The sequence below is a fragment of the Callithrix jacchus genome, chromosome 9 (genome assembly GCF_049354715.1).
Source record: "Callithrix jacchus isolate 240 chromosome 9, calJac240_pri, whole genome shotgun sequence".
Taxonomy (NCBI): Eukaryota; Metazoa; Chordata; class Mammalia; order Primates; family Cebidae; genus Callithrix; species Callithrix jacchus.
Window position 1 is genome coordinate 16,364,189 of NC_133510.1, and position 18,256 is coordinate 16,382,444.

The 18,256-nt window shown below is 51.2% G+C and overlaps 1 pseudogene; it reads left to right on the top strand.

Moving 5' to 3' along the window:
* Positions 1–16,881: 16,881 nt before the first annotated feature.
* Positions 16,882–17,847, top strand: LOC100413458 (non-selective voltage-gated ion channel VDAC1 pseudogene; annotated as a pseudogene).
* The last annotated feature ends 409 nt before the right edge of the window (positions 17,848–18,256 follow it).

Here is an 18,256-nt window from a genome sequence, read left to right on the forward strand (position 1 = left end):
TTTTCAGAGGACCTGGTCTGGCTGTGTGAGCCTCGGGAGGGACTGGGGGAGCAATGGGGCCATCTGGGAGGCAGGCCAGAAGCAGTGCTCAGAGACATAACCCAGGCAGTTCTGAAGCCAGCGCCCCAATGGACTCAGCCAGGAACATCACTGGACCCTGGAACCGAAGATGTGACGGTCCCTGTGCTGCCACTCAAGCCCCTGCACTGTGGCGCTGGCCTCGCCGGAGGCCCGAGGAATACATGGGCCACGCACCCATAGCCACGCGCACCCCTGCTGCACTCCCAGGACAGTTCATACAGGGAGGCCTCATCCCCTGGGGGGCGGGTTTTAGGCGTGGAGGTGACGGTTGTTGGATGGGGACATCGTCTAGAGCTCTGGATAGTTTCCGTCGATCTCAGTGGATGTGGATTCCTTGGCCGTCTTCCATGACCACATTGGAGGCCCTGGGCCCAGATCAAAGGAGCCTGAGGCAGGGATGGCAGGAGGCGGCAGGGCTGAGGCCGGGTGGAGGACTTCCGGTGGGAGGCTGGTTGCACCAACATCCTTGGCTGTGGCTAGGAGGCTGAGAGGTCTGTGGTGCTCTGCTGGTCCCCAGGAGCCATCGGTGCTTGTGGGCCTGGTTCAAACTCCCTCCCAGCCAAGGTGCCCATGAGGTGGAGGCCCCCTCAGAGCCAGCCCATGCCGGCTAACCTCTTCTCTAAGGGGTAGTTTCTGTGCTCTCTGGGGTGGAGGCGCCTCGACTTAGATCCACAGCTGAAGGGGCTCCTGGGTTTATTTCTCCTGAGAACTGGTCTGGGCTCTGGGTTTTGCCGGTCCTGGCTTCGGTCCTAGTAGTCTAAGCTGCCTGACCGTGGGCAAATTGGTCAGCCTGTCTGAACCTAGTGCCCCTTCCTCTCTGTGGAGTGGGAGGAGATGAAGTCTGAAGTGCCTGGTGCGAACTGCACTCAACACACCTGAACATGAGCTCATCCCTCCCGTCCACGGGGAGGCCTGAATCTGGCACCTTGCTGCCACCTAGTGGCTCTTTGGGGTCATCTTCCCTCCTAGGAATCACAGATCCTAGAGCAGAAAGGGAAGGAAGATTCAACCGACGGGTGTTTGTTTATTGTGTGTCTGGCACTTGGGGAGATCCTGTATGGGACTGTGTACACGAGTAAGGCAGCATCTAAGGGGGGTCATGGAGTGTGGTTAGCAGCGAGGGCTCTGGAGGTGGACCAGCTACAGACTAGCTGGGTGACCTTGGGACAAGTTATTTAATTTTGCTGTGCTTCAGTTTCCCCATCTGTATGATAACAGTAACCTACCTCACTATCTACAGTGCCTAGCGCCACACAGAAACGTGTTCACCAAGTTAACGTTGTAATCATAGGAGTCTGCAGTCTTGTTACGACAGACTGGAAAACGCTTAAGTGAGCCTGCGAGCCACTGGTGCTCAGACTGGAGAGATTGAGGTGCAGAAGACTCAGGGAAGGGTAGTGCTTGCGGGGAGATGCCCATAAAGGGTGGGCAGCATCTAGTAAAGCAGATGGAGGGAAGTTGACCCGCATCCCAGATTTGGGGAAGAGGCCAGCAACCCAGTCTCCCTCTCCACGGCCCAGCACCCACTGTTTTACCAAAGAACAGCTTTAACCGGCCCCTCTGGGCATCTAGACCTCATGCCAGGCTGTGGAGCTGTGCAGTCTGCAGGCCCAGCTCTCATCAAAAGCTGGGGCGTGGGCTCCTGGGGAGCCTGGGGTCGGATGAGCCCCTGAGCAGGTGGCAAGTGCCCATGTGTCCTAGCATGGGTTTGTGTTTGTATAAGGCTCTCCTGCCCCCACCCCCAGGCACCAGCATAGCCTTTGCCCTTGCTCTCCCCTCCTCTGTTCCTGGGGGATTGAATAAGGGAAGCTGGTGTTGGCTGTCCTAGCTTGACTGGCAGCACCAGTGCTGTGATGGAAGGATGTGTTGCGCCAGCAGCCTCTTGGCCACAGGACAAATGCACATTTAAGGAGATAACCTTTTTGTGTCCTGGCTGGGAAGGAGGTCAGTGCAGATGTTTTTGGGTCCAGGTATTGGCTGAGTTTCCAGATGGGGAAAGGCAGTGGGTGGCCCAGTGGCGCCTCCTCACTGGGTGAAGGCTTTGGACTTGACCGGGTGAGATGGGAAGTCCTAGAAGTGTGTTAAGCAAGGGAGTCTTTTTGATCGTTTTTTCTAGAAAATGACAGTGGGCTGCTATGGACCTCAGAGAGGCATGTGTGCTTGTGTGTTTCAAGGTCTTCCCACTAAACTCGGGCCCACATTTCCTGGTTCTGTGTGATGAGTGAGCGAATGCGCATGGCAGGCGGTCATGTCACGTGGGCCTGTGAGGTGAGGAAGGGTCCCTGAGCCCCGTGGGGATAGAGACTCCTCCACCATTCTGACATGATCAGAGTTAGCAGGCAGCACTGTCCAGATGGACATGGGGATGGGAGACGGGCCATCTGTTGCAGTGGGTCCAGCGATGAGGATGAGCCAGCAGACTGTTTCCCACTGGCCCCCATCTTTCCGAGCGGGATGATCTTTCTAACAAACCCTCACAGGAGTTTGGTGTGTGTGTGTGTGTGTGTGTGTGTCTTCCCTTTCAGGACAGAAGCCAGTGAGGTGAGGGGTGATACGGTTGGCCTCGCCCAGCTCCCGTATCCTGTATGAGCTTAGAGCATGCACCTGCTCCCTCTGCTGTGCTGAGACTCAGAGGACTCTGGGCAGGTGGCAGTGGTGGAGGGTGGGGGTGTTGGAGGGCCATGGCTGTGTTGGGTGAAGCTGCATCAGGTGTGTGGCACAGATCGGGGAGGTGAGGTGGAGGCAGTGTGTTCCACCCAGTGGGTCCTGTGTTTGACCTCTTCATACACTCTCTGTTGTATTAGGTCTCAGAATGAAAACGAGACACATTTCCCCAATCTGTGTAAGCTGTTCTTAAGAACTTAAACTTGACCAGGTGCAGTGGCTCATGCCTGGAATCCCAGTACTTTGGGAAGCCAAGGTGGGCAGGGAACCTGAGGTCAGGAGTTTGAGCCCAGTCTGGCCAACATGGTGAAACCCCATCTCTACTAAAAATACAAAAATTAGCCAGGCATGGTGGTGTGCACAGGTAATCCCAACTACTTGGGAGGCTGGGGCAGGAGAATCCCTTGAACCCAGGAGGCAGAGGTTGCAGTGAGCCGAGACTGCCATTGCACTCCAGCCTGGGTGACAAGAATGAAACTCTATCTCCAAAAAAATAAAATAAAATAAATTTAAGCCAGGCCGGTGATTGAACTGACCTCTTACAAGTCACATGGTCTTAGACAGACACCATCTTGGGAACTTCATGACCTCATTTGCGAAATGGGAATAAACACTCTGAGCGCTTGGGGAATGTGAAATGTGGGTGTAAAAATGTCCCCCGACTCTGCCCTTCCCACCCCTAAAATACATGCACATGCACGCATACTTATTTTCAGAGAAAAAAAAAGCTCTAATGTCTCTCAAAGGTGAGGAGAAGGCCTTGAGTCTTGGCTTAGCGAGGACTGCCCAGCGCAAGGTTGTGCTTTGGACTTCCATCCTCACACTGGTGTCAGGAAAGGGGAGGGAGTGTTGTAAATTGGATAGATCACTTTGTGGCCCATTGAAGGGAAAGAGCCCCCAAGGGAAGGTCTAGAAAGGAAAGACAGGCTGGGTGCTGTGGCTCACACCTGTAATCCCAGCACTTTGGGAGGCTGAGATGGGAGGATCACTTGAGGCCAGAAGTTCAAGACCAGCCTGGGCAACCCCATCTCTACCCCCCGAAAAAAGAAAAATTAGGCCGGGCACAGTGGCTCATGCCTGTAATCCCAGCACTTTGGGAGGCTGAGGTGGGTGGATCATGAGGTCAAGAGATGGAGACCATCCTGGCCAACATGGTAAAACCCCGTCTCTACTAAAAAAACAAAAATTAGCTGGGTGTGGTGGCATGCACCTGTAGTCCCAGCTGCTCAGAAGCCTGAGGCAGGAGAATTGCTTGAACCCAGGAGGCAAAGGTTGCAGTGAGCCGAGATCGCGCCACTACACTCCAGCCTGGCGCCTGGCGACAGAGTGAGACTCTGTCTCAAAAAAAAAAAAAAAAATTAGCAGGTCATGATGGCATGTGCTTATAGTCCCAGCTATTTGGGAGGCTGAGGTGGGAGGATCGCTTGAGCCCAGGAGGTTGGGTTTGCAGTGAACTGAGATTGCATCACTGCACTCCAGCCTGGGCAACAGAGTAAGACCCTATCTCAAAAAAGAAAAAAGAAAAGAAAAGAAAGGGAAGGCAGAGCAAATGGAGGACTAAACTACTCTAAGAAACTGTCAGGCAATCTGACTTTCATTTGGCTTCCTGAGAAACGGCCGGGAGAGGTGGTCAGGTGCCTTCGTAGAAGGCAGGAGCCCCACTGGTGACAATGTCTTGAGCCTTCTTAAGCTCATGAATTCTAATACTCAGCTTTCATTTTTTTGTATTTTTGCTATGTAAACCCCCTTTACCTCTCCAAATCTTCAGTAAAGTCTGCTACATACACAAAGTCCTTTGTGTGGGTGATCTTTTTCTTGGAAATGACAGAGGTGACACCTGTCCCCGGAACACAGAGGTGGCAGCAGCAGGTCGCAGCCACCGAGGCGGTCACGGTCTGAAGCAAGGCAGTGGAAGCGGGACTCAGAGGTGCAAGCTGCCCAGCCTCCCACCCAGCCATCCTCTCAGAGAATGAAAAGCACTGGGGGATGCCTCCAAGCCTGGGGTCAAGTTGGGGTCAAGTTCAAGCCAGTGTCACTGGGCTACCTGGAAACAAGTGTCTCCCTGGCCACGTGGTTGTATCAGTCCTTTACCGTCCCCAGGCAAGGTTCCAGGAGGGAGTTCTGTCACCAGGTTCTGTGAGCACTGCTCCTTTAGAAGCAACAATAATGGACACAGACCCACTGGATTTGAAGAGTGATCAGAGGGGATCAGGCAGGGGCTGGCAAGATGTGGTCCCAGCTTGGCATCCTAGGAACTTGAGTCTAGCCCTTGGCTCTGGAATAAGCAGGCTTACTGACTAGCAGCCACATGACTGGCTGACTTGCTAGCCAAAATCAGAATAGCATGATTGATAAGCCCAAGTGCCACTTCATTAGTTTACATTGAGCAGCACCACTCCCAGGACGTGGGAAGCTTGGATCTGCCTGTCAGCACATTCCTTCCTCTGTAGGAGCCCTCCCTCCATGGAACACCACATCCTTTGCATACGGTAGCTTGTGCCAGTGCTTACCCAGGGAGTTGCCCCCCTTAAAGGACTGCAGGCCATGGATGTTGAGGACCTGGTGCCCCTGTGTCCACTGCGGGGACCTGAATTCTCCGAAGATAAAGAAATCGTTTTTTCTGGACATTGGTTAGCAGTGACTTTTGTTTGTTTGTTTTGGAGACGGGAGTCTCACTCTACTGCCTAGGCTGGTCTTGAACTCCGGGCCTCAAGCAATCCTCCCACCTCAGTCTCCTGAGTAATTGGGATGACAGGCATGAGTCACTGTGCCCAACAACGTTTTTTGCCACCACATGTCCATTGTCAGAGGTCCCCAACTCCTGGGCTGCAGACCCGTACCCAACCGTGGCCTGTTAAAAATCAGGCCACGCAGCAGGAGGTGAGCAGCGGGAGAGCGAGCATTACTGCCTGAGCTCCACCAGCTGTCTAATCAGCTGTGGTATTAGATTCTCACAGGAGCCCGAACGCTGTTGTGAACTGTGCATGCGAGGGATCTAGGTTGTCGTCTTCTTATGAGGATCTATGGCCTGATGATCTGAGGTGGAACAGTTTCATCCCAAAACCATCCCCCCTGTGTCCCCCCATCCGTGGTCTTCCGCGAAACCAGTCCCTGGCACCCCAAAGGCTGGGACTGCTGCATCGAGCCACGCGGAAAAGTTACGATGCTACTGAATAGGGTACGGTGTGAGGTCAGCAGTCCTTCCCCCAACGCTGCTGAGCACCTGATAGTTGGCTGCTCGACCTACTCATTTTCAGTAGTCTAGGGTTCAGGGGGGAATCATTCTGAAGCCCCATTTGTAGCTGGAGCAGTCTCTCCCCACTTCCTCTCTCTGTCTGGGTGGGGAGACAGGAGGCCTGCCGGTCGCATGCTCAGCCCCTTCCTCTTGAACTTTGGGCTGGACTAGTGACCCTACACGACCCCTCAGCTTTAAAGTTGGCAGGCTGGAAGAGGGTCTGCTTTCGACTGGGTCCTTTTTGGTTCAGGCTTGTGGATTGTGCTGGGCATCACAGACAGGCTTACAGTTTGAGACTGACGAAAGCAAGGAAGGGGAAAGGAACAGGAAAACGCAAGCGGAAGGGATGTGGGAGGAGCCAAGCCGGAAGTGCCATAATTGTCCCCAAGAGTTATTCTTTCAGGCGCTGCCAGCAGTGAGGAGTGGGGTGAGGGTGGCCAGTGTGGCCAGCAGTGATTCTGTCGCAGCCAACAGCTGTATTTCCTGAGCAAACACCAGAGGCAAGTATGGTCCTAGGTGCTGGGGTACAGCAGGCAGGGCAGAATGCAGAGGTCTTTACTCCCCTGTGGCCTCCATTCTAGCACGGGAGACTTCCAAGAAACAGGCAATACAAAGGGTGGTAAACAAGAAAACAGCAGGAAGCGATGTGTGCTGTGAAGAAAATCAAACCAGATGGCGTGGAGTAGGGTTTGGCCAAATCCAGCCCGGCACCTGTTTGTTTGGGTTTTTTCAGAGACAGGGTCCCACTATGTTGCCCAGGCTGGTCTTGAACTCCTGGCCTCAAGTGATCCTCCTGCTTCAGCCTGCCAAGGAGCTGGGGCTACAGGCCCACACCATCACATCCAGCTAAGAATGGTTTCTACGTTTGTTTGTTTGCAGACAGGATCTTGCTCTGTTGCCCAGACAGGAGGGCAATGGCACGATCATGGCTCACTGCAATCTCAAACTCCTGTGCTCAAGTGATCCTCTTGCCCCCGCCTCCCGAGGAGCTGGGACCACAGGAGAGTGCCATCATGCCAGCTAACTTTAAAATTTCTTGTAGCGATGAGGTCTTTCTATGTTGCTCAGGCTGGTCTCAAACTCCTAGGCTGAAAGTGATCCTCCCACCTTAGCCTTCCAAAGCACTAGGATCACAAGCGTGAGCTACCATGCCTAGCAGGATTTTATGTTTTAAACGATTGAATAAAAATTGAAAGCAGAATAATATTTGAGGCTCTGAAAAATGATATGGAATTCCAGTTTCAGTGTCCATCGAGTTTTGTTTGTTTTTGCGAGATGGGGTCTTGCTCTCTTGCCCAGGCTGGAATGCAGTGGTGCTGTCTCAGCTCACTGTGGCCTCCACCTCCTGGGCTCAAGCAATTCTTCTGCCTTGGCCTCAAGAGTTGATAGGACCACAGGCGCATGCCTTGCTAATTTTTGTATTTTTTTTTTTTTGAAACAGGTTTTTACCATGTAATCCAGGCTGGTCTCAAACTCCTGGACTCAAGTGATCCGCCCGCCTTGGCCTCCCAGAGTGCCGGGCTTACAGGCGTGGGCCACTGCTCCCAGCCTTAAACAGAATTGCAGTGGAACACAGCCACAGTCCCTTATTTACAGATTTTCTCTGGCTGTTTCCATGCCACAGTGGTAGAGTTGAGTGGTCTTGGCAGAGACCATATACAGCTCACAACACCTGAAATATTTACTATCGACCCTTTACAGAAAAAGTTTGCCCACTCCTGCATTAGGGGGTGGCTGGAAGGGCTTTTTCAGAGTGGGTGGTCCTCAGAAGCCTGTCTCAGATGACACAGCAGCCAGCCATGTGAAGACCTGGGGAAGGAGCCCAGGGAAAGTGTGTTGAGGTGGGAGAGCACGTGTGCTAAGGGGGAGAGAGAGGGTCGGAGTGACGTGTCCTGGTCCTGCTCCACGGGGCTGTATCTTCAGTCATTTACTAGAGGAGAGTAGTGGTTTTGGGAGGCGGTTTTCCCCCTGCCCGGTCTGTTTCCACCCAGTTGCCTTTCTCTTGGTTAGTTTGGGTCTTGGCCCTTCGTGGCAGAGCCTTTCCTCAGAAGCCCAGCAGTCCTGGTTGCTCAAACTTAAGACTGGGCGCTAAAAGCCGATGAGAGGCTCTGACCACAGCAGGTGCTGGAGGCTGTGCCATGATCTGTGGCCATCTGGCTGGGCTCTGACTTTAGGAAGTGGGTTTCTTTAAGGTATTTCCTCCTGGCCTGGTCAAATTCCATGGACAGGATTTCTTCAGTTTCTTTCTGGGGAGAGCCGTGTGGCTACCAGCATTCTGGGAACCAAGTGCGGGAACGTCTCAATCTGCAGGGGAAACTTTCACTAATCCCCCTGCTTTATGCACTGTGCTCTTGTGTTCAGCTGTATCTGGTGTCCCCCAGGGAGAGAACTCCCAGCTGCTGCCTGAGCTGTGGAGGTGAAGTCCCCGGACCATGCGGCTAAGGAGCGATTTGGGGAATCTATCTCTTCTTGAGCTCAAATTGATCAATTCTTCTGGCTTTGGCCCCATCTCCACCTCTAATCCTAGAGATACCTAGTGCCACCAGTTCATGACTTTTGAAGGGTTTGGTGGTATGAGTCATGGTGGTCCTTTGTGGTTTTCTGTGGGTTAGGATTTAGCCTGCCTGCCTGCCCACCTGCCCTCCCTCCCCCTCCCCTGCTCCTCCCCTCCCCTTTTTTCCCCCTCTCCCTCTCCCTCCCTTCCTCCCTCCCTCCTTCCCACCCTCCCTTCTTCCTTCCTTCCTTCCTTCCTTCCTTCCTTCCTTCCTTCCTTCCTTCCTTCCTTCCTTCCTTCCTTCCTTCCTTCCTTCCTTCCTTCCCGAGTCTCTCTCTGTCACCCAGGCTAGAGTCCAGTGGCATGATCTCAACTCACTGTAACCTCCACCTCCTAGGTTCAAGAGATTCTCCTGCCTCAACCTCCCAAGTAGCTGGGATTACAGACGTACACCACCACGCCAGGCTGATTTTTGTGTTTTTAGTAGAGATGGGGTTTCACTACATTGGCCAGGCTGGTCTCCAACTGCTGACCTCAAGTGATCTGCCCCCCTTGGCCTCCCAAAGTGCTAGAGTTATAGGCACGAGTCACCACACCCAGTCCCTTTCTTTCTTGCATGCTTGCTTTCCTTCTTTCTTTCTCTTATTTATATCATTTTTTTTTAGACAGGTTGGAGTGCAGTGGCATGATCTCAGATCACTGCAAGCTCTGCCTCCCTGGCTCAAGGGATCCTCCCACCTCAGCCTCCAGAGTAGTAGAGACTACAGGTGTCTGCCACTACATCTGGCTAATTTTTGTTTTTTTTTTTTTGTGGAGATGAGTTTTCACCATGTCGCCCAGGCTGGTCTCGAAATCCGAAACTCAAACAATCCACCCGTCTCAGCCTCCCAAAGTGTTTGGATTACAGGCTTGAGCCACTGTACTCTGCCTTTCTTGCACTCTGCCTTTCTTGCACTCTGCCTTTCTTTTTTTTTTTTTTGAGATGGAATCCTGCTCTGTCAGTCAGGCTGGAGTGCAATGGTGCAATCTTGGCTCACTGCAACTTCCGCCTCCTGGGTTCAAGTGATTCTCCTGCCTCAGCCTTCTGAGTAGCTGAGATTAAGGCATGTGCCACCACCCTCGGCTAATTTTTGCATTTTTAGTAGAGGCGGGCTGTTGGCCAGGCTAGTCTTGAACTCCTGACCTCGTGATCCACCTGCCTTGCCCTCCCAACGTGTTGGGATTACAGGCATGAGCCACCGTGCCCGGCTCTTTCTTTCTTTCTGTAAAGAGATGCAGTCTTGCTGTGTTACCCAGGCTGGCCTCAAATTCCTGGACTCAAGACATTCTCCTGCCTTGCCTTCTCGAGTAGCTGAGATGACAAGCATACCACCACACTGGCTCTTTCTTATTTTATGACTTCTTTTTGAGACATGGTCTCACTTTGTCACGCGGACTGGAGTGCAGTGGCATGATCGTAGCTCACTGCAGCCTTGAACTCCTGGCCCCGAGCAATCCTCCTGCCTCAGCTTCCCAAGTAGCAGGGACTGCAGGCATGGATCGCTGTGCCCCGCTCTAGGATTCAGCTTTCTTTCTTTTTAAAATTTATTTGGTTTTTTGGATTCAGCTTTCTTGAGTCTGCTAAGTTACCACTCGTCCTTCTGCTTTCCGACTCCCGCACTTTGTCACCGTTCCCTCAGCTCCTTCCCTTCACGGTCATCTCTGGAGAAGGGCTTCAAGAGAGAACAAAGTAGAGGAACGTGTTGACTCCATGTCTTTGTCCTGCTTTGCTTATTTAAAAGATCACTCCGGCTGCTATGTGGAGTTAGATTATAGAGGGCAAGAGTGAAAGCAGGGAGACCCAGTTAGGAGGCTGTTGGAAAGGCCCAGGTGAGACCTGCTGGTGCTCCCACGAGGGTGCAGTGTTGGAGACAGAGAAAGAGGGTGACCTTGGGGTGTGTTTTGAAGGTAAAGTCATCATGGCTTCTCGATAGCTTGGATGTAGAGAGTATAGGAAAGTGAGGAGTTAAGACTAGCGCCCAAATTCCTAGCCCGAGTCACTGGGGCCATTTATTAAAATGGAGAAGACTTGGGGAGGAGCGAGTGTGTGCATGGGGAGATCAGGAGTTAAGGTTGAGATCCTATGATTCTAGAACTCAGGGGAGAGAGGCCAGGGCTGGATTTAGGATTCATCGGCACCCAGGTTGGTATTTAAATTATTGGGATTTGATGAAATTGCTTAGGAGGAAAGTATGGATGCATAAGGGAAGGTGTCCTCAGGATTCTCCTGAGGCATCCCAATATTTAGGGGTAGAAGAGAGGGAGGAAGCCAGTGAGACAAGAAAGTGTTTCCGGAGGGGAGGAGGGCAGGGGTTAAAAACTACCTGTTGCCGGGCGCGGTGGCTCACACCTGTAATCCCAGCACTTTGGGAGACCGAGGCGGGTGGATCATGAGGTCAAGAGATCGAGAGCATCCTGGTCAAAGAGGTGAAACCCCGTCTCTACTAAAAATACAAAAATTAGCTGGCATGGTGGTGCACGCCTGTAGTCCCAGCTACTCGGGAGGCTGAGGCAGGAGAATTGCTTGAACCCAGAAGACGGAGGTTGTGGTGAGCGGAGATCATGCCATTGCACTCCAGTCTGTGTAACAACAGCGAAACTCCGTCTCAAAAAAAAAAAACTACCTGTCAGGTACTATGCGCACTACCTGGGTAATGGGATCATTTGTACACCAAACCTGAGCAATGTGCAGCAAAGCGAGACCCTGTGTGTACAAGAAAACACAAAAAGTAGCTGGGCATGGTGGTGCATGCCTGTAATCCCAGCTACTCGGAAGGCTGAGGCAGGAGAATTGCTTGAATCTGGGAGGTGGAGGTTGCAGGGAGCTGAGATTGTGCCATTGCACTCCAGCCTGGGTGACAAGAGTGAGACTCCATCTCAAAACAAAAAAGAGTCAGGGGCTAGGTGTGGTAGCTCACGCTTGTAATCCCAGCACTGTGGGAGGCTGAAGCAGGCAGGTCACCTGAGGCCAGGAGTTCGAGACCAGCCTGACCAACATGGGGAAACCCCGTCTTTACTAAAAATACAAAAATTAGCCAGGTGTGGTAGCGTGTGCCTGTAATCCCAGCTACTTGGGAGGCTGAGGCAGGAGAATCACCTGAACCCAGGAAGTGGAGGTTGCAGTGAGCTGAGATTGCACCATTGCACTCCAGCTTGGGCCACAAGAGTGAAAATCAGTCTTAAAAAAAAAGCGTCAGGGATAGTATTATTGTTATTATTACAGCTGTTTATGTTTTAATCATTAGGCCTCCGTATTTGTCGCCAGACCCAGTGATGTATCCGTTAGAATTGCTTGGCTGATAATTACAAAAATCACAAAATATAAGTGATTTAAGATAGAAACTTATTTCTCTCTTATGAAATCCGTCCATAATTGTTATGGTACTCCATGGTATCAAGGACCCAAGATCTTTTTTTCCTTTTTTCTTTTTTTTCAGATGCAGTCTCAGTGTATTACCCAGGCTGGAGTGCAGTAGCACGATCTCAGCTCACTGCAACCTGGGCCTCTTGAGCTCAAAGGATTCTTCCGCCTCAGCCTCCTGGGTAGCTGGGACTCTGGGTGTGTGCCACCATGCCCAGCTAATTTTTTGTATTTTCTTTAAAGACAGGGTTTCACCATGTTGGGGTATTTTTTGACCAGCCCAGGCTGGTCTCACACTCGTGGACTCAAGCGGTCTGCCCCATTGGCCTCCCAAAGTGCTACGATTACAGGTGTGAGCCACCATGCCCCCGCCTCAAGATCATTTTACCATGCTGCTTTACTATGAGTAGTCTCTATTCCTAAGGTTATACCATGGTTCAGAAGAGCTTCAGGAAATCCAGCTGTTAACGTAGCATTCCATTCAACTGAAAAGAGAAAGAGGTGAGGAAGAGCATGCCCCCTCCCTTTTGGGACATTTCTGGAAGTTGCCGTTTTGCTCACCTTCATTGGCCACATTTAGCTGCAGGAGCCCCTAGAAAATGCAGTTTTTATTCTGAGTGACCATATGCCAAATAGAGGAGTCCTATTACTTGGGAAGAAGAGGAAACCAGAGGTCTCTAGGACAATTGGTCATTCTCTGCCCTCATCTTAACTCTGTCGGTAGCATTTGACCACTACCCATGGACAGTCTTTTTTTCTTTTTTAACGATGGTTTCACTCTGTCGCCCAGGCTGGAGTGTGGCGATGTGATCACGGCTCACTGCAGCCTCGAACTCCTGGGCTCAAGTGATCTTCTCACCTCATCCTTCTGAATAGTCGGGGACGCAGGCATTGTGCCACCAGGCCTGGCTAATTTTTAAATTTTTTGTGGAGTCAGGGGTCTTATTATGTTGCCCAGGCTAGTCTCAAACTCCTGGGCTCAAGCAATCCTCCTGCCTTGGCCTCCTAAAGTGCTGGGATTACAGGTATGAGCCACTGTGCTCAGCTTCTTTTTCTTTCTTTCTTTCTTTTCTTTTTTTTTTCCAGAGACAATATCTTGTGTGGTTCCCGGAGCTGGAGTGCAGTGGTGATCATAGCTCACTGCAGCCTAGAATTCCTGGCCTCAAGCACTCCTACTACCTCAGCCTCTTGAGTAGCTGGGACTACAGGTGCACGCCATCGCACCCAGTTTTTTAGAGATGGAGGTTTCAATATGCTGCCCAGGCTGGTCTTGAACTCCTGTACTCAAGTGATCCTCCTGCCTTGTTTTCCCGAAGTGCTGGGATACAGGCATGAACCATGGTGCCCAACCACTCTGACTACAGCACGCTTCAGTTTACAAAGCACTTTCAAAGTTTCCGTTTTACAAAGCACTGTCTTGCTTGCTGTTTAGCTACACTGTGATACCACAGACATCCTCTTCACACATGAAAAAATGGAAGCTCAGAGAAATCACTAACTCACGTCACTTGCTTGCTAAGTCACAGATCTTGTGCTGTACTTCAACTTGGAAGTCCTGGCTCCTCTGCAGTGCTCATGAAAAGAGGTGGACAGCAGGTGATGAATGTGCAGGGTTTGCCTAAGGCTGGGTAGGAGAGTTGGAAGCTGTCTCCGAAGGCCCCAGAGAGCCCCAGCATTAAGAAAGAAAGGAATCCAGGGCCAGGCGCGGTGGCTCAAGCCTGTAATCCCAGCACTTTGGGAGGCCGAGGCGGGTGGATCACGAGGTCAAGAGATCGAGACCACCCTGGTCAACATAGTGAAACCCCGTCTCTACTAAAAATACAAAAAATTAGCTCGGCATGGTGGAGCGTGCCTGTAATCCCAGCTACTCGGGAGGCTGAGGCAGGAGAATTGCCTGAACCCGGGAGGCGGAGGTTGCGGTGAGCCGAGATTGCGCCATTGCACTCCAGCCTGGGTAACAAGAGCGAAACTCCGTCTCAAAAAAAAAAAAAAAAGAAAGAAAGGAATCCCTTTTGGATGCAGCAATCACAGCTTTCTCACTGTTTGGGAACAATCCGCACTGAGACAGCGGATCATTCAGCAAGGCTGGTTTGCTTCCTGCAGAAAGGTGCAGTCTCGCCGGCAGTCTTCCCGTGAGAGCACACCTGAACAAAGGAGACAGGGACATTTCTCACTTTCATAACCTGACGCAGTCACCCTACTGCTGTGTCCAGTTTCCATTGGCCACAATAAGACCTCGCATTCTAAGCATGACCCAAATGGCTAAAAAACTTGGAAATTTCCTGTATAGATAAGGGAGAAAGAAGACAAGAAAGAAGACAGGGAAATAGAGGAAGCTAGTGAGGAGAAGGTCAGGAGGGTTTCCAAACACTAGGGTGTGGAGCTTGCCCAGTCCTGTTCAGACATGCTGGAGGAGTCCAGGCAGCTGATTTAAGACATGGCTGATTTAGAGAATATGTATACATGGGTATATGTTTATGCTAATAGTGGGTAATGGCCATAGAGGAAGATATCGTAACTCCTTTTGATGTAGTCTAAGATACAAACTTTGAAGAAGAACTTTCCCATCTCTCACGTCACCTTTTGGGTAAAATTCCCTCCCTCCCTCCCTCCCTCCCTCCCTCCCTCCCTCCCTCCCTCCCTCCCTTCCTCCCTCCCTTCCTTCCCTATTTCTTTCTTTCTTTTTTTTTTGAGACAGGATCTCACTCTGTCACCCAAACTGGAGTGAAGTGGCCTGATCTTGGCTCACTGCAGCCTCTGCCTCCCAGGCTCAAGCAATCCTCCCACCTCAACATCCAGCATAGCTGGGACCACAGGCATGCGCCACCACGGCCAGCTAATTTTTCAGTATTTTTTTTTTTAGAGACCATGTTGTCCAGGCTAGTAAAATACTTATATTTCTATAGGGATGATGTGGGGTGCAGGAGCTTGTGGAGAATAAAGGGAAGTAAAAATTAGACAACCACCACTAGAGGGAAAATGTACTTGCCAGCTGGCGTGCTAGCAATCCCATCTTAGAAGTAATCAGGGTAATCAGATGTTCAGACCAAGAGTCTGCTGAGTGTCTTGTGACTATATAAATGTTTTCTCGGAATCAAAGGGATCTGCTTCTCTTTGCAGCCTCCCTCCCTCAGAGGCCAAGCTGAGAAGTTTCGAAGTTTATCGTGATTCTCTTATTCTGTTTCTCCTTGTCAATAACTGCTTTGCTGACTTCTTTCCAATTTCTTTCTCTAATCCCCGCCAATCCTGCACAGACCCTTTGTAGCTGGTGTATGCCAATATTATGTTGAAGTCTGAGTTGAAGCTGTTTAAGGGTGTGCACCGTCTTAACAGCAGGCAAAGGTGAGATGGCTTTTGCGTAAGTTGCTCAAGGTTACACAGTCCGAGTGGAAGCGGGGACTGAAAGCCAGTCTTGTGCCTTCCGAGACCACATGCTGTCTCCCAGCATCAGTTCTGAAAAACGAAGAGCCCTGGGGAAGACCAGTCTGTCCATCACATCCGTGTGCCCCTTTCATCTTGCCTGACCCACCCTAGCACTGCCCCTGGAGGCACATTAAAGCGCGCCTCGGATGCCTTCTCCGGGGAGGGCTCGAGCCCCTCCCGGCTTATAATCGGCCCACTTGTTCTTTCTCTTCATCTCGCTGGGTCTCAGATTCCTGGCTGGAGTCCCTGGCTTTGATATTTACTTTTGCTCTCCCTGGTTTGGCAACTGATCACATTCCCCTTGTGGCCTGTTTTTCGTTAGCCCTCTGCTCTGCTCCCTCCTCTGGGTTTGTGTCCTCCCAGGGCCTTGAGAACAGTCTCTAGTCCTGGCTCTGCAGAATCCCATGGCTGGGCCAGAGATACAGCGCCACTGAGGTGGCATTTATGGCAACAGGCACGGGATGACCCCAATCCTGCCCTTGGCCACAGTAAGCAGACGTTCAGGTAAATGTATGGCCTCCTCCTACAAGGGCGATACCTGCACACAAGAGGGTGAGCAAGATGCTTCTCATGATCTTTATCAACCAGGACTTGGACCCCGCTGTGGAATTCCAGTAGGAATTCTAGGAATGCCTAGAGTCCAGACAGGCCTCATTCATCCCATAAACACGTACTAAGCACCCAGGGTGTGTTGGGCACAGCTCTATCTGCCAGGGATGCAGCAGTGAATAAAATCAAATCCCTGCCCTTAAGGAGTGTTCATTCTAGTAGGGGGAGTCACACAACAAATTGAGAGCTGTGTCAGGCCTCCTGTTCTGTTTCTCCCCCTCCCAGCCATACCCAAACTGGTCTGGGATCTGATCTCTGTGATAAAGGCAAGGCCACACACACACATTAGATCAACAGAAGGAGTGTGAGATGCAGAAGTGAGAGGAGGCAGGCGCTCCAAAGCCTCCTGAGACAAGGTCCCTGCTGTTGTGTGAAAGAAAATGCTAGAGAAGGCCGGGGCAGTGGCTGACATCTTTAATCCCAGCACTTTGGGGGGCTGAGGCAGGAGGATCGCTTGAGTCCAAGGGTTTGAGACTGGCCTGGGAGACATAACAAGACCTCATCTCTATAACAAAACAACACTCCAGAGAGAGAGGGCTGACCTGGCTGAGGGAGCAGTCTCAGCCTGTGTTCACTGGGACCACAGAAAGAGCCACATGCACAGGTGCTCACTTGTGAACAGCACCTACTTTCTGGGCTTCAGAGCGACGTCCCCGGAGGAGCGGCAGCGCATCATCTGGGAGCTCACTGCACATGCAAACCTTGACCCACCCGCCCCACTCCTTCCGAACCAAAATCTGCAGGGGGTTCCTGAAGTTTGAGAAGTAACAACTAGACCAGGTGCAGATTGACCACTCCAAGGCCGTGGTCAATCCATAATAATTCCTCCCCCATGGAGATGGAGTAGGGATACGAGTGGGATACGGAGACTTCCTTCCCTGGAAAGGTATGTATTTGAGCAGCATATTCATCACTGTTTATAAAAAGTAGTGACTTTTGCTCCCCGCCGCAGCCCCTGCCGTAGCTGCCGCCGAGCCGGCCATCACCACCTCGGAGCAGAAGATGGCTGTGCCACCCACATATGCCGATCTTGGCAAATCTGCCAGGGATGTCTTCACCAAGGGCTATGGATTTGGCTTAATAAAGCTTGATTTGAAAACAAAATCTGAGAATGGATTGGAATTTGCAAGCTCAGGCTCAGCCAACACTGAGACCACCAAAGTGACGGGCAGTCTGGAAACAAAGTACAGATGGACTGAGTACAGCCTGACGTTTATGGAGAAATGGAACTCCGACAATACACCAGGCTCCCAGATTACCGTGGAAGATCAGCTTGCATGTGGACTGAAGCTGACTTTTGATTCATCCTTCTCACGTAACACTAATGAAAAAATGCTAAAATCAAGGCAGGGTCCAAGTGGGAGCACATTAACCTGGGCTGTGACATGGATTTCGACATTGCTGGGCCTTCCATCCGGGGTGCTCTGGTGCTGGGTTATGAGGGCTGGCTGGCCGGCTGCCAGATGAATTTTGAGACTGCAAAGTCCCGAGTGACTCAGAGCAACTTTGCAGTTGGCTACAAGACTGATGAATTCCAGCTTCATACTAATGTGAATCACGAGACAGAGTTTGGTGGCTCCATTTACCAGAAGGTGAACAAGAAGTTGGAGACCGCTGTCAATTTCGCCTGGACAGCAGGAAACAGTAACACGCGCTTCGGAATAGCAGCCAAGTATCAGATTGACCCTGACGCCTGCTTCTCGGCTAAAGTGAGCAACTCCAGCCTGATAGGTTTAGGATACACTCAGATTCTAAAGCCAGGTATCAAACTGACACTGTCAGCTCTTCTGGATGGCAAGAACGTCAATGCTGGTGGCCACAAGCTTAGTCTAGGACTGGAATTTCAAGCCTAAATGAATACTCTACAATTGTTTAATTTTTAACTATTTTGCAGTGTAGCTACCTTCAGAATTTAGTGTATCTTTTAATGTTGTATGTCTGGGATGCAAGTATCGCTAAATATGTTAGACCTGCAGGTTAAAGATGATTCAGCTTTTTTTTTCTTTTCTTTTTTTTTTTTTGAGACGGAGTTTCGCTCTTGTTACCCAGGCTGGAGTGCAATGGCGCGATCTCGGCTCACCGCAACCTCCGCCTCCTGGGTTCAGGCAATTCTCCTGCCTCAGCCTCCTGAGTAGCTGGGATTACAGGCACGCGCCACCATGCCCAGCTAATTTTTTGTATTTTTAGTAGAGACGGGGTTTCACCATGTTGACCGGGATGGTCTCGATCTCTTGACCTCGTGATCCACCCGCCTCGGCCTCCCAAAGTGCTGGGATTACAGGCTTGAGCCACCGCGCCCGGCAAGATGATTCAGCTTTAAGATGTTACCCTTTCAGAGATAGAGAAGAAA